Here is a 23272-nt window from a genome sequence, read left to right on the forward strand (position 1 = left end):
GCATAGTATGATAAAACAGCACTAATAATAATCTGTACATGCATTTAGCTTTGTTGATAATCTTTGAGTAGTTCTTGCGGATTTTAAACTTGTAATTTTCACTACTGTTTGCGCTTAGTAATAACACTGTAATTAGGATAGTCTGAATGTAGTTTAAAAATTATTGTAGAGTATTGTAGTATATTATTAGAAATTAGTGTGCTTATTCTATTATTGTAAAATACTTGTGTAGTATAGAAGTATCTGTAGAAACCCTCTTACTAGAATTCTGTTGTAGTAATTAGGATAGGATTAACTGCAGTTTAGAATTGTGTAATTCTTGTGTATTCCTTTCAGTATTCAGTAATTAATGCCAGTTTTTATCATATTAGGGTGTTGTAGAATAAAAATATAGTACGACAAAGTAGTATTGTAGTGTAGCAGTATATTAATTACCTTATTGTCGTATAATCCTTGTGTACTATCCTAGACAATATTTCTTTCCTTTCATTTTTTTTTACACAGGATAAGTTATTTTTATTTTTCCATAAAGAATGGCTAAGGAGTGCAAGTGTAGGAACTGTGGGTTTGGCCAGGCATTAAGGAGTATGAGGGAGGAGTTGGAGAGTTTGAGGGAGATAAATACGATTCTCTCAGAAGACAAGAATGAAGGTAGGCCTCCCTCAAACAATTTTTTTTGTTAGTGGCTTTACGTCATACCGACACAGATAGGTCTTATGGCGACGATGGGATAGGAAAGGCCTAGGAGTTGAAAGGAAGTGGCCTTGGCCTTAATTAAGGTACAGCCCCAGCATTCGCCTGGTGTGAAAATGGGAAACCACGGATAACCTATCAAACAATATACAGGTTACAATTGGTGTAAAAGAGGGACGGGAAGGTAAGGGGGGAATTGTAGAAGACAGGTGGTCTAATGTTTTATTATTGCTACTTGCTTTACGTCGCACTGACACAGATAGGTCTTATGGTGACGATGGGACAGGAAATGCCTAGGAATGAGAAGGAATCGGCCGTGGCCTTAGTTAAGGTACAGCCCCAGCATTTGCCTGGTGTGAAAATGGGAAACTATGGAAAACCATCTTCAGGGCTGCCGACAGTGGGATTCGAACCCACTATCTCCCGGATGCGAGCTCACAGCTGCGCGTCCCTACTCGCCCGGTGTCTAATGTTTTAACGGGAAGGAGATTGCAGGCTAAGAGCTCTATTCAGTATCAGAATTCAGGACAGGTGTATGTCAGAAATCGGTATGAGTCACTGCCGGTAGAACAAGAGAGGGAAGATGAGGAACAGGGAACTGTTGCTGAGAAGTGTGGAAGTAGAGGAAGGGAAAAGGTAGGAAAGGATAATGTAGAGTAGAGGATAGTTACTTTCTTACTCAGCTTTTCTTCATTCTGAACCTTTTTATCCCTGTTGTCTCCCATTCCTATACTATCTAGCATCCTTTTCACCTTGGTTACCCAGTAATCATTGTATAGATGTTTCATCTGATGTTGATAAGCTAAATTCAATATTTCACTCCCTTTCTCCCTCTTTAATCTTGACCAATATTTAGTTACATTTTTAGCTATATCTGACTGTATAATTATATCTTCACATAGAATTCTAACTCCACTATCAGCTATACATTTTGGAAGCCCCATTATTATTATCATCATTATTATTATTGTAGTAGGTAGAGCGAGTGACTTGGCGTGTATTTATTGCAATGATGTAGATGATGTATTTCACACATTTTTGTATGCTATCATTGGTCAACTAGCCTCCGTGACTCAGGTGGCAGGTTTTAAATGCCCTAGGGAACAAGTACCATTGTTGTGTATATGCTGGCACACATTATTGCACTGATTGCACCAGGAACTTAGAGATGTGGTGGGTAGGTGTGTTAATTTGCTTTGGCGAGGAGCTCGGGCAAGCTAGCTTTTCCTTTTGATGTACAGCGTGTAGAGATGACAGGAAACAGGACTTTTCTTATACAGTAACCTTCTTTTTTTATTAATGTCCTTTAGAGTTTCTGTATTCTGTTAATTTGTCATATTTTGTTGAAATTACACAGTTCATGTTGAAATACCTTTGGTAGCGAGATAGATGGGTCAAATGCATTATCTTCCAAGGGATATCTGTCTAATATAGTCTGACATGCCTGTTACTCTCTTATATGTAGATTCCCATGCCTTCTGGCTACTCTTTCAGTAAAAGCTTATTCACAACATTAGAGAATTCTGTGCATGCCACATTAATTTAGAAAATTGGAATCAGAAACTACCCTGTTTTATGATTGTTTTGACAGATTCTTCGTAACTTTGTGCTTTCTGAAATATCCCATTCCATCATTATTTCAAAGAATGGTCATTATACATGCAGTGTTCAACAGAATTACTGGTAGAACTGTTTCGATAATGTATCATAATCAGAAAACTAGAAACTGAAGGAGCAATCAAGAGATTAACTTACAGAACCAAAGTAAAGATTGCTCCCTCTATTATGGCTGAAACAGTTTTAAATACAGCTCCGAACTAGAACTAAATATAGGCATAAGAACCATCATGGAATAACAAATAATTGTAGCAGGCATAATTTTATAAAGATGTTATTGCACCTGGAGAGTGGCAGCACGTCAGCCTCTCACCGCTGGGTTCTGTGGTTCAAATCCCGGTCACTCCATGTGAGATTTGTGCTGGACAATGCGGAGGCGGGACAGGTTTTTCTCCGGGTACTCCGGTTTTCCCTGTCATCTCTCATTCCAGCAACACTCTCCAGTATCATTTAATTTCATCTGTCAGCCATTAATCATTGCCCCAGAGGAGTGTGACAGGCTTCAGCAGCCGGCACAATTCCTATCCTTGCCACAAGATGGGGGCTTCATTCATTTCATCCCTGACCCAGTCACTGACTGGAAAACAGGTTGTAGGTTTTTCATTTTCATTTCATTATTATTATTATTATTATTATTATTATTATTATTATTATTATTATTATTATTATTATTATTATTATTATTATTATTAAGCAGAACTTATGTACAGTATTACCTCACTTCTTTACTGCCTTCTTCAATGCCCCATATTTCTGCACTTTACAATACTCTGGAATTTACAAGCAAATTCAGAATAATTTTCTGCAGTTTGTATTCAGTATTTGGCTTCCTCTCCAAACATCTCATGTTAGATAACGGTGCCAGTCCTTTTACTTTTGCTTGACTTATTTGCTCTTTCCACTTACCATTAGATCAGGACAGTTCTGCGTGCATGAGAAACAGCTGTTACGAGCGCTCACCCACGGCGTTATCGGACAGCGCAAGCCTGGAGGTGTGCACAACACACTTTCATAACTATGGTACTCTGTACAATCTATATATATAAAACAGCTTGTCCTGACTGACTGACTGACTGACTGACTGACTGACTGACTGACTGACTGACTGACTGACTGATTCATCATCGCCGAGCCAAAACTACTGGACATAATGAAGTGAAATTTTGGGGATATATTCATATTAAGATGTAGGTGCTCGCTAAGACAGGATTTTTGGATATTCCGTCGCTAAGGGGGTGAATAGGGGGGTGAAATTTTAAAATGAGTGTATCTATATCTCAAAACTTTAAAAGTTTACAAATGTGAAAATTGGTATTTAGAATCTTTTTTTTAAAATAAGGAAACACGTATTTTTTTTGTTTTCAGAAAATCCCAATAGGGCGGGTGAAAAGGGGCGAAAAAGTGGTTGAATGCCTTTAATCAGGATACCGGTACTTATATCTCAGAAACTGAAGATATTACAGACCTGAAAATTTGTACTTTTGATCTCTTTTAAAAATAAAGAAATACACACTTTTTGTTTTTGGTAAATCCAATTAGTGGGAGGGTGAAAAGAGGGGTCATTTTTAAAATGGGTGTATCTATACCTCAAAACTTTGAAAGTTTACAGATGTAAAAATTGGTATTTAGAATCTTCATTAAAAATAAAGAAACACATATTTTTTTGTTTTTGGAAAATCCCAATAGGAGGTGTGGAAAGGGGTAAAAAGGGGTTGAATGCATTTAATGAGGATACTTATATCTCAGAAACTGAAGATATTACAGACCTGAAAATTGATGTTTGGGATCTCCTTTAAAAATAAAGAACACATTTTTTGTTTTTGGAAACTCCAATTAATGGGGGGTGAAAAGAGGGTGAATTTTTAAAATGAGTGTATCTATATCACAAAACTTTTAAAGTTTATAGATGTACAAATTGCTATTTAGAATCTTCTTTAAAAACAAAGAAACATGTATTTTTTATTTTCGGAAAATCCCAACAGGAAGGGTGAAAAGGGAGTTGAATGCCTTTAATGAGGATACTTAAATCTCAGAAACTGAAGATATTACAGACCTGAAAATTGGTATTTGGAATCTCCTTTAAAAATAAGGAAATTTTTTTTTTGCTTTTGGGAAGTCCAAATAGTGGGGGGTGAAAAGGGGGGATTTTAAAAATGAGTGTATCTATATCTCAAAACTTTAAAAGTTTGCACATGTAAAAATTGATATTTAGAATCTCCTTTAAAAATAACGGAACACGTATTTTTTGTTTTCTGTAAATCCGAATAGGAGGGGTGTAAAAGGGTGAATAATGGCTTGAATGCCTTTAATGAGGAAACATATATCTCAGAAACTGAAGATATTACAGAACTGAAAATTTGTATACGGGATCTCCTTTAAAAATAAACACGTAATTTTTTTGTTTTCGGAAAATCCAATTAATGGCAGTTAAACTGGAGTGACATATTGGGGTGAATATTTTGAAAGACTATATCTACAGAATATCTGAGAAACGTAGAATGTTACAGGCGTAAAAAGTGGTATTTGGAATCTCCTGTAAATGTAAAGAAACAGAGGTGATTTGTTTTTGGAAACTCCTCTTAAGGAGAACTAAAAAGGGGTGAAATTTTTAAATGAGAATTTCTACAGTATATCTCACAAAACTTAACATGTTACAGAAGTGAAAAATGGTATTTTTAAAACGTTTATTTTTAGTTTTCGGAAATACCACTTGGGTGGAGGAGGGGGTAAAAGTGACAAAGTGGTGTTGCATTCTTTTAATTAGGCTACTGTTATCTCAAAAATGAAGATGTTACAGACGGGAAATTTGATATTTGGAATCTGCTTTAAAAATAAAGAAACACGTATTCTCAGAAATTCCAACGAATGGGGGGGGGGGGAAGCTGAAAGATTTGAAAAATTGACTTAATTGTATGAGAATACTTACATTTAATAAAAACTAAAGTTGTTAGGGCCTACAGATGTGAAAATTGATATTTGGATCTCCTTTAGAAACAAAGAAAAGCCCGTTTTGGGGGGGAATCATCTTGGGGGGCGGGAGTGAAAAGGAGTTGAATTCCTTTCATGAGGACACATAAATCAAAAAATGAAGAAGTTACAGTCGTGATAATTGGTATTTAGAAGATCCTTTACTATTAAAGAAACAAGTATTTTTTGCCAGAAAATTCACTTGGGGGGGGGGGGGGGGGGGGGAGGAGTATGAAAGTGAAAAAAGTGAATTATTTTAATCTCAAAACTGTAGGTAATAGATGTGAACATCGGTGTTTGGAATCTCCTTTAAACATAAAGAAACACGCCTTCCTTTTAGATTTTTCATTGCGGGGGGGGGGGGGGGGGGGGCGTAAATAAACTTAACGGCGTTGGGGTGTAAAAGGAGGTGAGACCAATTGATTTTACTGTTCATTATGTATTTATAAGGAGCCTCCGTTGCTCAGGCGGCAGCGTGCCGGCCTCTCACAGCTGGGTTCCGTGGTTCAAATCCCGGTCTCTCCATGTGACATTCGTGCTGGATAAAATGGAGGCAGGACAGGTTTTTCTCCGGATACTCCGGTTTTCCCTGTCATCATTCATTCCAGCAACACTGTCCAAAATAATTTAATTTAATTTGTCATCCATTAATCATTGCCCCAGAGGAGTGCGACAGGTTTTGGTTGCCGGCACAATTCGTATTGCCGCCGCTAGATGGGGACTTTATTCATTCCATTCCTGACCCTGTCGAATGACTGGAAACAGGCTGTAGATTTTCAATGTATTTATTCTGATCATAAACAGATCATTTTTAATCTTTCCTGGGTTCGTTTTCAAGAGCCATCTTTTCCTTTGGAGAACGTTCTTAGATTACAGTAGATTCCCCTGGCATATAAATAACAATTTAAACAATTTGAAATAAACGATAGGAATGAGATTGAACATTCAATTTTTCACCTCTATAATAAGGTCAATAATGCACGGAAGTATGTCATTCGCATGGCCAGAAATCCCGCACACTTGCCTACACGCGACAATGGTGCTGGTCACATTCTCAACAATGACCATGGCAGCAGATGTAATTTACAGCCAAGTAGCGGTCTTGCATCTTGCTGTGGGGTCCAGACCATTGATGATGATGATAATAATAATAATAATAATAATAATAATAATAATAATAATAATAATAATAATAATAATAATAATAATAATAATGTTCTGGACCGTCATCAAAATGTGCAATCCAAGCTGGAAACGGGTATGGCCGGGTAATGACTGCGATTTCTATCCGGCCGTGGGTTCAGTACCGCCAAGGCACCCAAGACGGCACCACGCCGGATTTCCTCAAGGATTTGATCCATATTAAAAATGCTTATAGGAAAAGATGGCAAAGATTTAGGGAGCCAACTGACCGGTTGGAATACCTGGACCTAGCCCGGGAAGTACGAAATCGATTGCTGGAAAGAAAGATTGAAAAATGGGAGGAAAATTGCCGTAATCTATTAGGAAACGAGTCAGATCATTAATTTTGGCGGATTCTCTCAGAAAACGAGTCAGATCGCGAATTTCGGCGGATTATATATAAAACAATAAGAATTCAATTATATATTTCAGTATAATCCCGTAGCGAAGCACGGGTATCTTGCTAGTACATGTATATAATTTTTCATGTAAAGACGCACATAATTAAATGTGTTCAACACAGTATTTGTATAAAGTGCACAAAACAACATGCTTTGCAATGACCGTGTACCAGGAAAATAAATAATTACTTTTAAGGTTGCTATAAGCAATCAAGTACAAGATACAAGGCATTTACTTTTTAGGAGCTTAACATGTTCAACTCTCCTATGCAGAATTATAAAGCAGAATAACACCAAATATTATGCCACTACTACATCGTTTCTGTAGCAAAACATCATGCTCTATATAAACTTAATCAAAAGAAAATAGGCTATGACAAAAGTAGCATATTTCAAGCAACCATATTGGTACAGAAGTACACAAACACACACTAACAAATTACTTTGTCAATCCTTACACCACAGCCTATGAAGCTGAATATTTCAACCATTACTTGTAGAGCAAACCAGGTAACTGGAGCTTATCACCAGTAGGTGTGCACAGCCCTGAGTCAGCAACGTGGGAAAGTACAAGCCAACTGAGGGGTGACTTGAGTCCTTGTGCACAGGTATTTCTAGCATGGGCACTGCGCTTACAGCAGGCAAACTTTGACACTCTTGCATTAGATCCTAGTACAATTCCTAAATATTCTATTTTACTGACTACTCTACTACTACACCTCCTATCTGCCACTTTTCTTTTTTTTCTTTAGTTTCCTTTTTCTTTTTACATAGCGTAACGTTCATTTTTTTATTGTTAATTTTTAAATTACATTTTTAAGAATATTCAGCAGATTTTGTGATGCTTCTTTGCATTCCTACTGAAGATAACAAAAGGATGTCATCTGTGAAAATGAGGCAGGCATTTCTGTATTGTTAAGACATGGGCTTATCATGTTCTCATTACCTTCATTTAGCAAAATACCATTAATAAAATGTATGAACAATATAAGTGATAATTTGTACCCCTACTTTAGCCCAATATTTGAATAAATTTCTCCCACTGCTAAGTCTTCTTTAACTTTAACTTCAGTTGTGCATTTAACCTGTGAATACAGTTCCTTTATGGCATTAATCATTTTAATCGACACCACTATTCTAGCCAGCTTCACAGCTTCTACTGACAGAATCAAAAGCTTTCTGTAAATCTATAGCTATAATATATCATTTACCATCTTTTCTCTTTAAGTCCTTATCTATCATTGTGTTAATGATGAATATGTATTCTCTGAAGTTATCATTCTTTTTCTAAATCTAGACTGGTACACCAAAAGTACAGAGGAATCCTCTGCCCATTTTATGTTATTTTACTAATATCCCAGTATAAATCTTGCTGTGTCCAATAGAGTAATGCCTCTTATAATTATTTGCATTAGATCTCGCCCTTCCTTTTGTATTTGGGGCATATTAATCCTTCTTGCCAAAATCTTGGGATTTTCCTATCATCAAATATTACATTTTAACTTTTTAATTATTCCCAGCATATGGCTTATCACCTAGCTCTTCCCCAAAACTTGTAAGTTATTCCATTAATAGCACTGATTATCCCCTCTTTCATTTTTTCTTTGCCTCTAATGCTTCATGCATAGTTATTGGATCATCTAATAAGGGCAGAGTGTTCTCCATATGTCTAAGTATACCAGTCTCATTTTTATTAGTCTTCCATTTATCATGACCCCCTAATAATCCCTTGAAATACTCTATCCATTCATCATTGCTTATGCTTGCTTATTTATTATTCTTATTTTCTTTACAAATGGAGTATCCTCAATGGAAATACTGAAAGGTTTTACCCAGGTGCAGGCTGTGCGAGTACTTTGATTTTCTGAACATTAATGGAGAGACCAAAATGATTGCAGGCACCCTTGAAACAACTGACGGACTGTTGTAGATCATCAGGTGTGAGAGCAGGTGTCGTAGCATCCTCTGCAATGGAGAAAATCTTAGTAAGCTTTCTGGAGCGAAGTCTAGCCTGATTGAACAGTCCCCCATCAAAGCGATATCTGACTTTTACACCTCGGCTGTCTAGCTGTTCCATATGGCATGGCAGCTAGATACATAGCAAGGAGTGTTGGAGCAAGCACACATCCCTGTTTCAATCCATGAGTGACTGGAAATGGATCAGAGATAATATTTTGATGAATGATTTCCCCAGGCATGTTATCATGAAGAGCCTTAACCAGATCTACAAAATGCTGTGGCCAGCTAAAGTGTTCCAGTACTGTCCACATAGCTGGTCTCGGGACTGAGTCGAAAGCCTTTCCCAGGTCATAGAACACTAGCTATAAAGAAGTCTATTGCTCTCTGCATTTTTCCTGGATTTGTCTTGTACAGAAGATCATATCTGTTGTGCATCTGGACGTTCAAAAACCACACTGCGACTCGGGTAGGATCCTCTCGGAAATAATCTGCAGGCGATTGAGAAAAATTCTAAGCAAGAATTTCATCTGCTATAGATAGTAATGATATACCCCGATAGTTGCCACAAACACTACGATCACCTTTTAAAAAAAGAATAACGACAGTGGGCATTTTTAAGGTCACCAGGTTTTGTAGTTTTCGCATATAAAGAGGATAAGCAAATGAAGTCTGCTCTTTAAAGGTAGGCCTCCACTTTGAATCAGTTCCAGAGGAATGTTATCTGGGCCAGGAGCGTTGCCAGGTTTCAGTTTACTGAGAGCAGCATTGAATTCCTTGAATGTTGGTGGGAGAGCCATCCATGGTTGTTGGGGATGTAGACGCACATCATCGAGAAAGTCTTCAGCAGCATTTTAACTCTGATTGAGAAGAGGAGAAATGTTCCTTAAAACGCTCTAGGATTTCTAGACTATCAGTAATAGTGGTAGCATTATCAGCAGCTTTCAATGTCCTGGAAGAGGAGCAAGTTGGGCCATATAACTCTTTTATTCCTGCATAGAAGTTAGAAGTTCAAGAAAATTCTCAGCTTTCTTATGTTTTCGGCTGTGGTTCTTGGCAAAATAACTAACATAAATTTATAAAAACCAAAAACAAAAAAACAAAAAAAAGTAACAGAATTTTACCAACTCATTTCATGTATAAAGAACTCAGGGGTCACGTAAAGCCAAATTCTATTTTAATTAAGCTTTTCTTCTCCTTTTTAATCTTTTTCAGGTATAATGTCCTATTTCAGATTATTTTTTCAATAGACTCTGTTATTTGCACTGATCCAATACAGTACAGAAAGCCATCTTGTCTTTGTTCCCCCCTTACTTTTAAGAGATTATATTTTCATGTACTAATTTATTTACTTTTAACTGTCCATATAAGCAGTATGTTTATACAATTAATAAAAATGAGATTGTGCCTGTCTGCTTGTTTGATCCGGATAGACTCGAAAACTACTGGACTGATTGAGATAAAATTTGGTAAGGATATAGCATGAAATCCCCAGTCACGCAAGGGATACTTTAGTTTTCATATATTTCATCATTTACAACTGATGGGGGATTTTATAGTGGTATATTCCAAATTTGGGCCATTTCTGCCCTACATCAACTAAAATAATGGGTAAATGAAGTGTTCCATGTGGCCTTAAAATTAAATTTTCTACAAAAAAAGTCTTGTGCATTTTCTTCGTAACTCTAATGGTAGGCATAGATATCAAGGATAACTAAATAAAAAACCACCTATTCAATACTTTCCACGTTTAATGTGGTTATTATCTACATGATTTTATGTAGACTTATTTGGTCAGGTACATGTTTCACCCATTATTTTGGGCATCTTCAGCCTGTAAACAACCTTTAGGTCAAGGTTTGGGACCTTTTTAACCAATATAAACATACTAATATATACACTATATACAACATATACATTATATACAATATATACAAACTTAAGTCAATACAGTAAAGTTTTTTTTTTTTGGTCCTAATCTATCTAATATGGAAAATGTCCAAAACTAAAATGGATCTTCTTTTCGGCGAAGAGGATTGCATATCGGGGTTTATGTGACCCCTATATCATATTAAGTACTTGACGTATCGTGTCTGGTGACAGGATGTGTCGTCAACAATAAGTAGAGATTTGAACTGATTGTAGGTTGGTCAAGATTGAAAATATAAATTTAAATTGAATGTGTTTTAACTTGGCAGTTCTGGTTAACTTAAAATGTTCAAAACTAAAAATAAAATGAAACGGATCCTCTTTTTTCTTGAGAAGGGGTGATATTAAAACTGGAGCTTGTTTGACCCACGATTTTCATTTTCATGTTCTTGACGTAACTAATATTTAAATGTGTTGTCGTGCACAAGTGGAGATTCAAAAGCCGATTGTTGTAGGTAGACTGGTCAAAAACGTTGTGAATGAAACTGTTAGCGTCTTGACTTTGGGTCTCATGTAACGTCAAGGAATTGACAAGAGTACAATATTTAGCTGTTTCATAGTTTTAGGCTGCTGCTTAATTGGGAAGAGACATCCTAGACCAGGGATGGCGAACCTATGCCACGCGTGTCATTAGGTGACACGCGAACACGATTTCGGTGGCACACCACATGACCATCTTAACATTTTTATGTACGTTTTGTACTCTAGACTATACATATCTCATCCATCGTATAGTCATAGTGTTTCAGGTTTAAGAAATAAATACCGAATATCTAAATTCTAGTTCCATTCGAACATGCATTATGGCAACACTACAACACCCACAGGTCCGGAAGTCAAGTGAAATAAATGTCAGATGCAGCCGACGAGCCATTCGCTCACCCATATCAAGTGAATTAGTGAAGTCTGGCTTGTGTGTAGTTGCCAGCATCGCGTAGTTTTTCTTAGTAAGTAACTGTTTATTGTTGTGAATTTTGTAAGACAAATAGTTGCCAAGAAATTATCCCAATATTGAGATATGGAGAAAGTATCGCACTTTATTTCAAAACCTCATATTGCACAAATGTGTTTTCTTTTTTTTTTTTTTTTTTTTTTTGAGTGGTTAGATATTGACAGTTTAGAAATGGAGTTGACTGAATTTTAAGAAAGCATGTATGGGTGAAAAAGTTCGTACAACTTGACGAAGCATTAGTGAAAATCGGATGTGCTGTGGATGGTGAATACTCTCCCCAGAAGCCGGAGAACTTAATACTTGAACAGTGGAACAGTCTCCCAGAAAAGAAACTCGCTACAGCGCTACTTACTTTGTTTGGGTCATCATACGCCTGCAAGCAGATATTTCCTGCAGTGAACGCTGTGAAGACAAGTTATGAACCTAACATAAATGACAAAGCTACTAAGTATTTTTCGCAAAATACGATCATGAAGCATGCAATCACATGTATTTGGTATTTTACAATATATATATGTAATATCATATTATGAAACACAATTTGGAATTAGGGATGGAAGTTGGTGGTGGCGGTGGTTAGTAGGGGCGGAGGTTGTATCCATTACAAACAAAAATAACAAGTGGCACAGTAAACAGTTGAGAATAATAATCCAGACCTAAAATGGCACACTAGTTGGAAAAGGTTCGCCATCCCTGTCCTAGACACTTGATACAGTCTTGTGTGAAAATTGTTCCCGTTGATGTGTTGCTTGGTCTTTGGGAGGGATCTTAAGAATATTTGTTCAGTTAATACTAGATGGATCTGTCTGTTCCGGCAGCACCTGTCTTGTCACCATTTCTACTCCTGGTGTTGTACTGATGAGAGTTGTTACTTGTAACTCTAATGGTATTCAAGAAAATTCAACTTTCTGTGTTTTTGACTGTGGTCTATGGCGAAGTAACTAAAATAACAGGCGAACATTTGGTCGTATCAAAAATGAAGTGCACCATGTGGCCTTGAAATTATATTTCTACAGGAAACGTCATGTACATGTTCTTCATAATTCCAATGGTTTTTTTGGCTGTAGTCGCCATCAATAATGAACATGCTTCTCATTTTGTGCAAAAATAGGGGTCATGTGAAGCCATGTTCATCATCATTGTGTAAAGTCGTTATTTGTTCGTTAATAGGCCAGCTGAAAAATAAGCACGCCATTCTGCAGAAAGCGTTTGGAGGCTGCAGTTGTATTATCAAGAGTGCCAAGCATACTTATCCATATATGAAAACTGCTGTGGGTTGTAGTTTACTTATTCAACCATTATCATAGTCATCCTATTGTATTCCATGTTTCTATCTTTTTAATACAACTGTATAAGTTTAGTGTTCATATTTAGTAAGTTTTCATTTGTCACAGTCTCTTTAATCATTGCTCATAAATCCAGTTAAAGAATGGGTATTTTAGCTAGTATTGGAATATAACAACTCCTCATCTTCAGAGCCATAATTGTTAGCATACAATGGTATAATTATAAAGATTTTGTACCCTTTTATCCACCACTGTTTCTGTTAGTTTTCAGATCAAAATATCCTTTATCCTTCCTATGCCCTCCTTCATACATATCTTTCTCCACTTCCCTCCAAAACTATGTGAGCTAGCCTTGGATGTATATATACAGATATGCTCTATGAACCTGTTTCTTCTCATCAATTTTGCCAAATCATTCTCTTCCCATCTATTCCAGTACCTCCTTATCTGCTATCCAATGTACCTATATCACGCTCAGTATTTGTCTGTATTACTGTCGATGTTCACAGCCTCCCATATTTCATACAACCATCAAACTGATGCTGTATTTCTTTATCTGCAATCAAATATCATCATCATCATCATCATCATCATCATCATCTTCATCATCATCAATTCCCCTTTTCCAGCCGGCACTGAGTGAGGGCAAATAAAGTTGCTCTCCACTTCGCCCCGTCTCTCTACCATTCCTCATCCAACACTGTACTCCAGTCCAGGGTTCCGTTGTCCTATGCTCTTCTTCACAGAGTCCATCCATCGTAATCTTGATTTCCCTCGTCCTCTTTTTCCTATCAACTGTTTTTCCAATGTTTGTCTAGGCAGTCTTTCTTCTTTTATCTGCTTGACAGACCACCTCAATCTGTTCTGTTTATTTTTCATTTAGTTTTTGCATATTTTTTTTCATATTTTGTCTTCATTTCTCACTCTATCTCCCCTTATCTTCTGTATCATACTCCTCAGGAATTTCATTTCAGCTGCCTGAACTCTACTCTCATCTCTCCAAGTTTTTTGTTACATGTCACTTTAGGCAAAGTAATATCCCTTATACATTTCTTCTTTAGCCTTCACTGGTACATCATTATCCCATTGTCGGTCGCTACTCGGCCACTACTCGTTTCTGAGAATACATTTTACTCCTGCGGTTCCTCTTAAAATCTGTTGGCTCTGTGAAGATGTCGCTGATGACTGATCAAGCCAATCTTTGCATGGAACATGCGGCCACACAAGTCACATCTAAAGGTGGGTGGAAGACGTGGTTGGATCTGACATAGTTTCCGCTTTTCGTGTGTTTCAATTTCTTGTCTGCGATGTGCCTGCCCAAAAAGTGAGACACCTTCTGCAGTAGCTAGGCACCAGAGAACACGGTTTTGTGCAGTTGCTGTCCAGCTGTTAGCATTTATGTTGATGCTATTCATAGTCTTCCTAAGCTGGTCTTTATAACGTTTCAAAGGAGCACCTTGAGGCCTTTTGCCATGACCAATCTCACCGTAGAGAAGTTGTTTAGGCAGTCTGCTATCATTCATACATGGGATGTGACCAACCCATCTAAGCTGATGAGTGATGATGAAGGCTTCTATGCTGTTCATATGCGCCTTGTCAAGAACTGCTCCATTACTCATGTAGTCATCCCATTTGATGTTCATGATGGATCTAAGTTTCTGCTGATGGAAGCGTTCCAGTTTCTTTATGTCATGATGATAAAGTGTCCAGGTTTCACATCCATATAGTAATGCTGTTATGACTACAGCTCGATACACCATTAGTTTGGTATGTAATTTGAAATCCTTATTCAAGAAAACTTGGTGGGAGAGGCGGCTGTAAGCTGCATGGGCAGAGCGTATTCTATTTTCCACATCCTTTTCTGAGTTGCAGTGTGTAATTAGAATACTACCAAGGTAAGAGTATTGGGTATTGGTCTACTTGTTCAAGAGGTGTTCCTGCTATGGTGACATTTAGTTCAGGGACAGTACCACCTGGTGCCGGCTGCGCAAGTACTTTAGTCTTATGGGTGTTGATGGTCAGACCAAATCGTTCATAAGCTTCCTTAAAACAGTTGATGGAAGTTTGAAGCTCCTCAGGTGTATGGGCAGGTGTTGCACTGTCATCAGCATATTGAAGATCCATTATCCGAATATTATGAGTCAATCTCTGAGAACGGAGCCTGGTTTTGTTGAACAGTCCACCATCATATGGAAACTTAATTATCACACCCACATGGTCGATAGTGGAAGTCTCATGAAGCATGGTTGCTAAGTACAGGGCGAAAAGAGTGGGGGGCAAGCATGCAGCCTTGCTTAAGCCCATTTGTGATAGGAAATTCTTCTTCTTCTTATTATTATTATTCATTTAGGCCTATGATGGACCACGTGGTTCTTAACTCTGGTGAGCTCTTTTCTTCCTCTTAGCCCAGTATTCCTTCATTCTAGCGCTATGGATGTCTTTTCTTTCTTGAGTCCATTTCGCTCCTACTCCTGGACGCAGTGATTTAATTGTTAGTGACTGGAGAGAGTCAGATGTCTTGACTAACTTTTTGAATTTATCTCGGTTGTAAATGTCAATGTGATCAATGTTTAGGTATTGTAGGTCTTTCCGCACTAATTTCGTCCATTTGGCATTTGTTGCTTTCCCTCTAGATACAGTGTTGAAGATTCTTGAAGTGAGTCTCTGGCTGTCCATCCTGACTACGTGACCATAGAACATTAGTCTTCTCTTCCTCATAGCTGTTGTAATGCTCTCAATTTTACTGTACAGTTCCTTGTTATGCCTGATTCTGTAGCCATCTCCTTTTTTAATGGGACCCATAATCCTTCTGAGGATCTTTCGCTCTTTCAGTTCGTTTTCTGAGTTGTCCTTTCCGGGTCATGTTTAGGCATTCTGAGGCATACAGTACAGATGGTCTTATTACGGTGTTGTAGTGTTGTAGTGTCTAAGTTTAAGTTCAAGGAGAGGGATTTAGACTTGTATATGTTCTTACAAAGATGATAAGCTCTTTCTAATTGAGTGCATCTACTCTTCATTGCAAGGTCTTCATTAACATTTGGGGTTATCCATTCTCCAAGACATTTGAATGAGTTGGCCTTGTGTATCATTTTGTCCCCCAAAGAAATGAAGTTGGGTGCTTCTCTGATGTTGGTCAGAAATTCTGTTTTATTGACAGCGATCTTTAGCCCTACTTTGGCTGCTATGCGTTCTAGGGAGGATAGCTGGTACGTAGCTTCTTCCATACTTGAAGCTAAGAGTGTGAGGTCATCTGCGAAGGCTAAGCAAGTAAATGTTAACTTGTCTTTTTTGTAGCCGATTTTTAATCCAGAGTTGTCAGCTAGTGTGTTCGTTCATTCCCGAATGACCTTCTCCAGCAGACAGTTAAACAGGATAGGGGACAAACCATCTCCTTGTCTAACACCTGTTTTGATCTCGAAGCTTTTTGATAATACCCCTCTGAATTTGACTTTGGACATGGTGTTCGTTAGAGTAGCCTTCACAAGATTCAAAGTCTTCTTATCCAGTCCCATTTCAGTCAACATCTCAAAGAGGGACTGTCTGTCTACCGAGTCAACGAAAAATGCTACATAGGGTGAGGTGCTGAGGTTTTTGTAGGTAAAGATAGTTTTGAGGTTCAGAATCTGCTCTGTGGATGATCTTGACTTCCTAAATCCAGCTTGGTACTCTCCTATGCAGGAATCTAATTGTGCCTCCACTCTTTTAAGCAATGCTTTGGAGAAGATTTTGTAAGTCACTGATAGGAGAGAGACTCATCTATAGTTGTTAGGGTCTAACTTGTCTCCTTTCTTGTGCAGCGGGTGGATGATAGCTGAAGTCCAATCCCTTGGTAGTGTTTCTGTTGTCCAGATGTCAGTTATGATTCTGTGGATACTGTCAATTGACTCTTCATCTGCATGTTTCCATAATTCTGCAAATGATGCCATCTTCGCCTGCTGCTCTGTTAGATTTCAGTTCAGATGATCTGTTTGATTTCTTCTTTGGTAGGAGGAAGGGAGTCAGGATTAATAACATTCTTAGGTTGAAATTGTAGTTTTTCCTCTGGTTCTTCTGCATTGAGGAGGCCATCAAAATATTTTGCAAGGGCTGTAGTACAATCTTCATTGTTCATTTTCAGTTCTCCATCTGGTCCTCGAAGGTGGAGTGTAGGGGCTGAGTAAGCGTTTGTCTGAGAGTTAGAGTTTTGTACAAGTTACTGGTGTTGTTCCTTTGAAAGTCTTTCTCTGCCTGAGCTATGATGGTCATTGTTATATTGCCTCTTAGCATTTCTAATGGTCTTGGCCGTGTTCTTTCTGACTTTTAGGAAGGCTGTATGATTTTCCGTGTTTTTGTTGCAGTTCCATTTCACCCATGCCTGTCTTCTCTCCTCTATTGCCTTATCACATGTTGGTGTCCACCATGGGTGTTTACTCCTTCTGGTTGCAAGGATGGTTTCTGTTGCTGCATCTATCAGTGCCTTCTGTAGGTTAGGCCAATCCGTTTTATTCTGATTATTGCTTAGGACCTTAGTAAGGTTGTTGTTCTCTTTCAACTGGGCTGGATTAAATTTTGGGATTCTGGACCTGGTGTAATTGTTACCTCTGCACTTCGTGAGTGGGTTTGCTTTGACCAAAGATAGGTAGTGGTCTGAATCAATATTGGCACCTCTCAATACTCTGACGTTCATTATGTCCTTGATATTCCTTCTACTGATGGCAACATGATCTAGCTGGTACTCTCCTAGCAAGGGATTGGGACATCTCCAGGTCTTGGCTTTTCGGGGGAGGTGTCTGAATGCTGTAGATTTAAGAACAAGGTTGTGATTTTTACACAGATTGATCAGCCTCTCACCATTACAATTCATTCTCTTGTGGGCCGGGTATTCTCCGACTATGTTCTTAAACCTGCGCTCCTTACCAATCTGGGCGTTAAAAGTCCCCTATCAAGATGATCACGTGATGTTCTGGAATCTTATAGATTGTCTCTTCCAGTTCTTCCCAAAAGTATTCAACACTTTCAATATCACTCTTATTAGTATCATTGGTAGGTGCATGGAAGTTAACAATTGTGTAGGCTTTGTTGAGACTTCTGAAGGCTATAGTGGACGTTCTCCCATTTGGTGATGAGAAGGAGATAATAGAGTTGATCATTTTGTTGTTGACTATGAAGCCTGTACCCAGGTGAGGCATATTCTTCATCACTCTCTGACCTGGCTGTCCCTTGTAGATCCTGAAGCCTTGTGACTCAAAAGGTTCTTCGTCCGTAAATCTTGTCTCCTGTAAAGCCGTTATAAGGATGTTGTGTTTTGTTAGGACGTCCAATGTATGTTTCAGTTTTCCCGTTTGTAGGAGGGAATTAATGTTTATTGTTGCCAGATAGTTAATGTGTTTCTTCCTCTTACATGAAGTTGCAGGCTCCCCAGAATCCGATGGCCTGCTTGCCCCACTGTGAGTGGGGGTGGATTTGTTACCACCTGGGGAAGATTTCCAATTAGTCGTTTGCTCCATGTTTCCAGAGTTACGAAAAAGTTTAGTGGGGTTACCTGAAGGTAACGTGGTGTTTAACTATCAAGGTGGTAAGCCTTGAAGCCCCCAGCACTGATCGGTTCACTGACCCGGCTTCCCCCTGGGATTGGTTACCCAACCTTCCACTGGGTTGCTCAGCTTAACAGGGGGCACCTCGTGTAGGTTACGTACTGGAGTTGTAGTGAAAGAGGCTAGTTGGGTTCTCTTGCTGAACCCAATATATTATTGTTGCAGGAGTTTGGCAACGACGCATTTCACTACCATTTGCCCAGAGTCTCCATAAAGGGCACTCCCCAGTTGTATCCTACTCATTTCCATAGCCAGCTTTCCATTTTCTGTCAGTACACTTCCCAAGTATTTGAAGTGTTCTACAATTTCCAGTTCCTTGTTACCAATTTTAACCCATTCGCCTCACATTTAAATACCATAGGAGTGCACTAAGAAATCATATTTAAATACCGCTCTACGGCCGTCGCCATCACACTATTATTTAGAAAATCATACCAAACCAACCAGTAAATATTCCTTTCTGAAAATTTGCATGCATGATAACGAAGTAATAAACTTACCAATGCCGCTATTTTAGTACGTCTGCTGGGTGTGGTACACCTCAAAACATTCTTCTAAGTGAAGAGCTACGCCACACTTTTTGCACTGCCAACAACTTTCACTTCTTTTACCCCAGCTGTAGCACACAACACACCTTCTTGTGACTTTTGATTTCTTCTCTGTAAGGGGAATACGCCCATGATTTAGCTTGTAATCTGGTGGGAGAGGTGCTCGCTGAAGGTCGACCTCGAACCGAGTACTCCGGCAACTGAACAGTCTCTAGTAGCTGCTGTGCAATGCTAGTTCTGAAGTCCGTGTAACTCGTCTTTCTGTTAGCAGCGATCTAGTGATACACAGTGAAGGAATTGAAAATACACATATCTAGGAGGTAAAAGAATATTTTCCTATACCCTTTCACTGTGCGTCGCATGACGGGGAACAGAGCTGTAACCTGATCCTGAAGGTCACACCACCCATCCCCTTCTGGTATTCAAGGCCACATTTGGGCTTTATCACTTCTTCCCTAGGGGTTTGTCCTCTCTTTCGTCTGAGTTTGCCTGTCCCTATCATGTCAGCTGATTTGTGTTCAGTGGTGAGAAAGCAAACATCCTTGTTATCTTTCCACTTCACACACAACATACTGTTTGCAGCCCACGTCTCATACTCTCGACGTTTTAGTTTCGTCTAACTGATATCGCGAGGCATGTCTTTTCGGTTCTGTCTAACAGTTCCAATTACATTCATCTGCTTGTCATGTAGCCTTTTGAATAAATCTGGGGAAGAATACCAGTTATCTAAAAACAATGTACGTCCTCGGCCTAACAAGGGTTCACACATGTTGAGCACAACGTTTGTACTTGCTGGCAGACTTGGATCCATTACATCATCACCTACATCAATTTTGAAAGACAGACAGTAGCCAGAACTTGATTCACAAATTTTGTAAATTTCTATTCCAAATCTAGAACGTTTAGACCTATTACACTGGACATATGAAAGGCGGCCTCTGAATTTCATTAGACTTTCATCTAGAGCAATGTCTTGTGAAGGTAAATATAAGTCTGAAAATTTGGAGCAGAAATGTTGTATTATAGGCCTAATCTTTCTTAGTTTGTCACTACTATCGACTTGTTCATCGTCAACAAAATGTAAAAATCGTGAAAATATAATAAATCTTCCCCATCTCATGGTTTCCTGAAAAATAGGAGTGTTTATACACCTGTTTTTACTCCAGTATAACTGTATTCTTGACTGTCGCACTTGTGACATTAGTATAACTAACGCAAAATATGCCCTAATTTTATCGGGTGTAGTCTCAAACCATTTGTCATCGTCTTTCAACTTTTTCTGTCAGGATTGCTCAACTGTTTTGCTGCATATGAATTTGTCTTGACAGATATTTTGTCAAACAAAGGGTTCATGTATTCACAAAAAACTGAGAGTTCAGATAGTGGCTGCGTATCAAACTTTTTCAATAACTTTTCACTAACCCCACTGTATTCACTAAACTTATGTACAACAGGTTTATTGTCACTTTTTGTCCAGTTCCAGTCAGTCAAGTTAGTCTGTGCCGAGGTACGAGCTCGTTTCGAAAGACTCGGCACACCGTCGTTATTTGCATCACTTTTCGTGTCATCAGAACTATTCTACGCATCGCTGGTACTCGAACTAAGGACTTCAGGGTCTACTTCGTCGTCACAAACACCACCGCCTTCAATATCACTCTCTAAAACACTATCTATTAGCTTCCGTATTCCTTCTTCATCAACACCAGCACATCTGCTTGACGCCATGATGGCAACCGACAAGAGCGAAATAATATGAAAAAATATTCTCTTATCTCTTGTTCCGGAAGTGTGTGAGAACCTGGTGAAAGGGAAAAAACCGAAGCCACATGTGTAAACTTCAGCTCAGAATGCGTACAAGTGGCAACTGTGGGTTAGTGACTGAACTACATGGATTGATGTACAGCTGTGCATCGCCGCGAGCAGAGCTCATTTGATTCATATGCCACGAATAACTATGATGAGCTAGGGTCGTCAAATGATGCGATTGGGTTAATAGCTCCTTTTCCTTCTTTACTTCCTGTACTCATCACCACTCTCTTGCTCTTCTCGACGATGATCCTTAATCCCCACTGTTCAATCCTTCTATTCAGTACATTCCACTGCTGCTGTACCTCCTCATCTTCTTCCCAGATCACATCATCTGCAAACATCATTACATTTATTCTTTCCCTTCTATAATCTTCCCTTGCTGCCTTTACAGTGTCATCCATCACCATTCTGAACAGTATAAAAAAAATTAAAAAATTAAAAAAATAAAAAACCACACACATTCTCTCTCTCTCTCTCTCTCTCTCTCTCTCTCTCTCTCTTTCTTGTTTTAGCCCATTGTCAATGCCAAAACACTGTGTTATACCCACTGTTGCCTTTGCACAATTGCAACAGTTATCATATATTGCTTTTATCATTGTTATCGGTTCCTTACCAATGTCCCTGTGTTTCAGGCTTTCCCAAACTTTTCATCTGGGGATGCTGTCATATGCCTTTTTTAAGTATATCAAATATCAGTATTCTATATTACTGTATACCTACATTGCTGCCATATTTCATTCAAATATTGATTAAGATTTATTAACATTTTTTATTTAAATCGAGGGCTTAATTTGTCTATTCCAACAAGATTAATTTTTCATGGGTGACAATTTTTTTCTAGACATTATGGTCAATAACCTTAGCTAACAGTTTATGCCTGATGACTACTATTTTCTTTCTTCAATAACTGTAATTAAGACCTGGTGATGAGAAAGAAAATGCAGTGAAACCTTGTTATAAAGTTTCTGCAGAAGACAAGGAAAATGAACTTGTTAAGCGAGAAAACATGCTAACGAATATACAAATAAGAACTATCCAACAGGGATGTGGAAACACCAGATAAAATTTTTTCCAACATGACAGCATTTTATGGCATGTATCTGCGGATACAGTGAAAACTATACATCTATCTACCATTTCTAAAGATGAGAGAAAAGTATTAAAAGGTGCGAAAAACACGAGAGAACAAATATGAAAACTTTTTCTGCTGGGGATTATAATATAAGTACCAGTACACTGAAAGGTGTAAAAAAACACTGGACAATAAATATGAAAATGCGTGCACAGGGGCCAACAAAAACAGAAGTATTTTTACAGATCACACTCTTTCTAAAACAAATGTTAGTAGAAGCCTTTTATTTCGGAGCATGGGTTATTAAATCATCATTTTCTGGTCACACTCTTAGACGATGAATTGGAGGTTACTCTTGACCATGTGCAACTGTGAGAAATGACTTTGGCTGCCATTTTGAATCACACATAACTTCGACCAACTTGAGTGATCGAGTCGAAATTTGAAGGTGCGAGTTTCAACATTCGCGACCTCTGCACGCTTATGCAAGTCCACTTTCTGACAAATTTTAATTTTGTTTTCATTATTAAAGAGTTTTACAACATTTTCCGTACCCATAACTAGGCAATCACAAGACAAATATGCACCACGCTAGTCAATTTCACACAATTATGTTCCTAATCCAGATATAGGCTACCATATCACGTGACAAATATTAGCTACACTTCACTGTACTACTCAACACAAAATACATGTCTACCTTCTCAATAGAATGCAAAATACAAGCACAAATAGGCCCACTCTGCTATTCAGCAATATCGCTGCTAACCGGCAAGCAATACTGTACATTCCTGAGGCTAACGACTTGCTCCCTGAAAGTGCAACTTATCCTTTGAAGTTCAGGAAGGTCTTTCCCTGTAGTCACACAACTGTGGCGACAGCTCTTACCCGAGTTGGAAATCATGTTTCTTTCGGAAGGGATGACAAATACAGTAACATTTTCAGGTCTAGGAAAAACGTGATTGTACTAAGCAGCAATAGTGAAAATTTGTGATGTGATAAGTGAGGTACTTTTTATATAGATTTAATATGATGAGAATTAGGACTTCGAATTTACGACATGCTAAGCGGGAAAATGTGTTAATGGGGAACATGCTAACGAGGTTTCACTGTATTACATTTCTTTCACACCTCTTCGCTGGAAAATGATTTCCACATACATGATGCCCCTATGCTGCAGGGCTGGCCATTTCACACTAACATTTTATTAAATTCACTGTGGATGGAAACACTACTGAAAAAAGCATCACAAGTACCTAGGATGCTAGCTATCAAAAGAAAACCATC

The 23272-nt window shown here is 38.3% G+C and overlaps 1 protein-coding gene across 4 annotated transcripts in view; it reads right to left on the bottom strand.

Moving 5' to 3' along the window:
* The window catches only part of LOC136866403 (reticulon-4-interacting protein 1 homolog, mitochondrial-like), a 270197-nt gene that overhangs the window by 180369 nt on the left and 66556 nt on the right, over positions 1 to 23272 (bottom strand). The window lies entirely within an intron of this gene.

The sequence above is a fragment of the Anabrus simplex genome, chromosome 3, assembly GCF_040414725.1.
Source record: "Anabrus simplex isolate iqAnaSimp1 chromosome 3, ASM4041472v1, whole genome shotgun sequence".
Taxonomy (NCBI): Eukaryota; Metazoa; Arthropoda; class Insecta; order Orthoptera; family Tettigoniidae; genus Anabrus; species Anabrus simplex.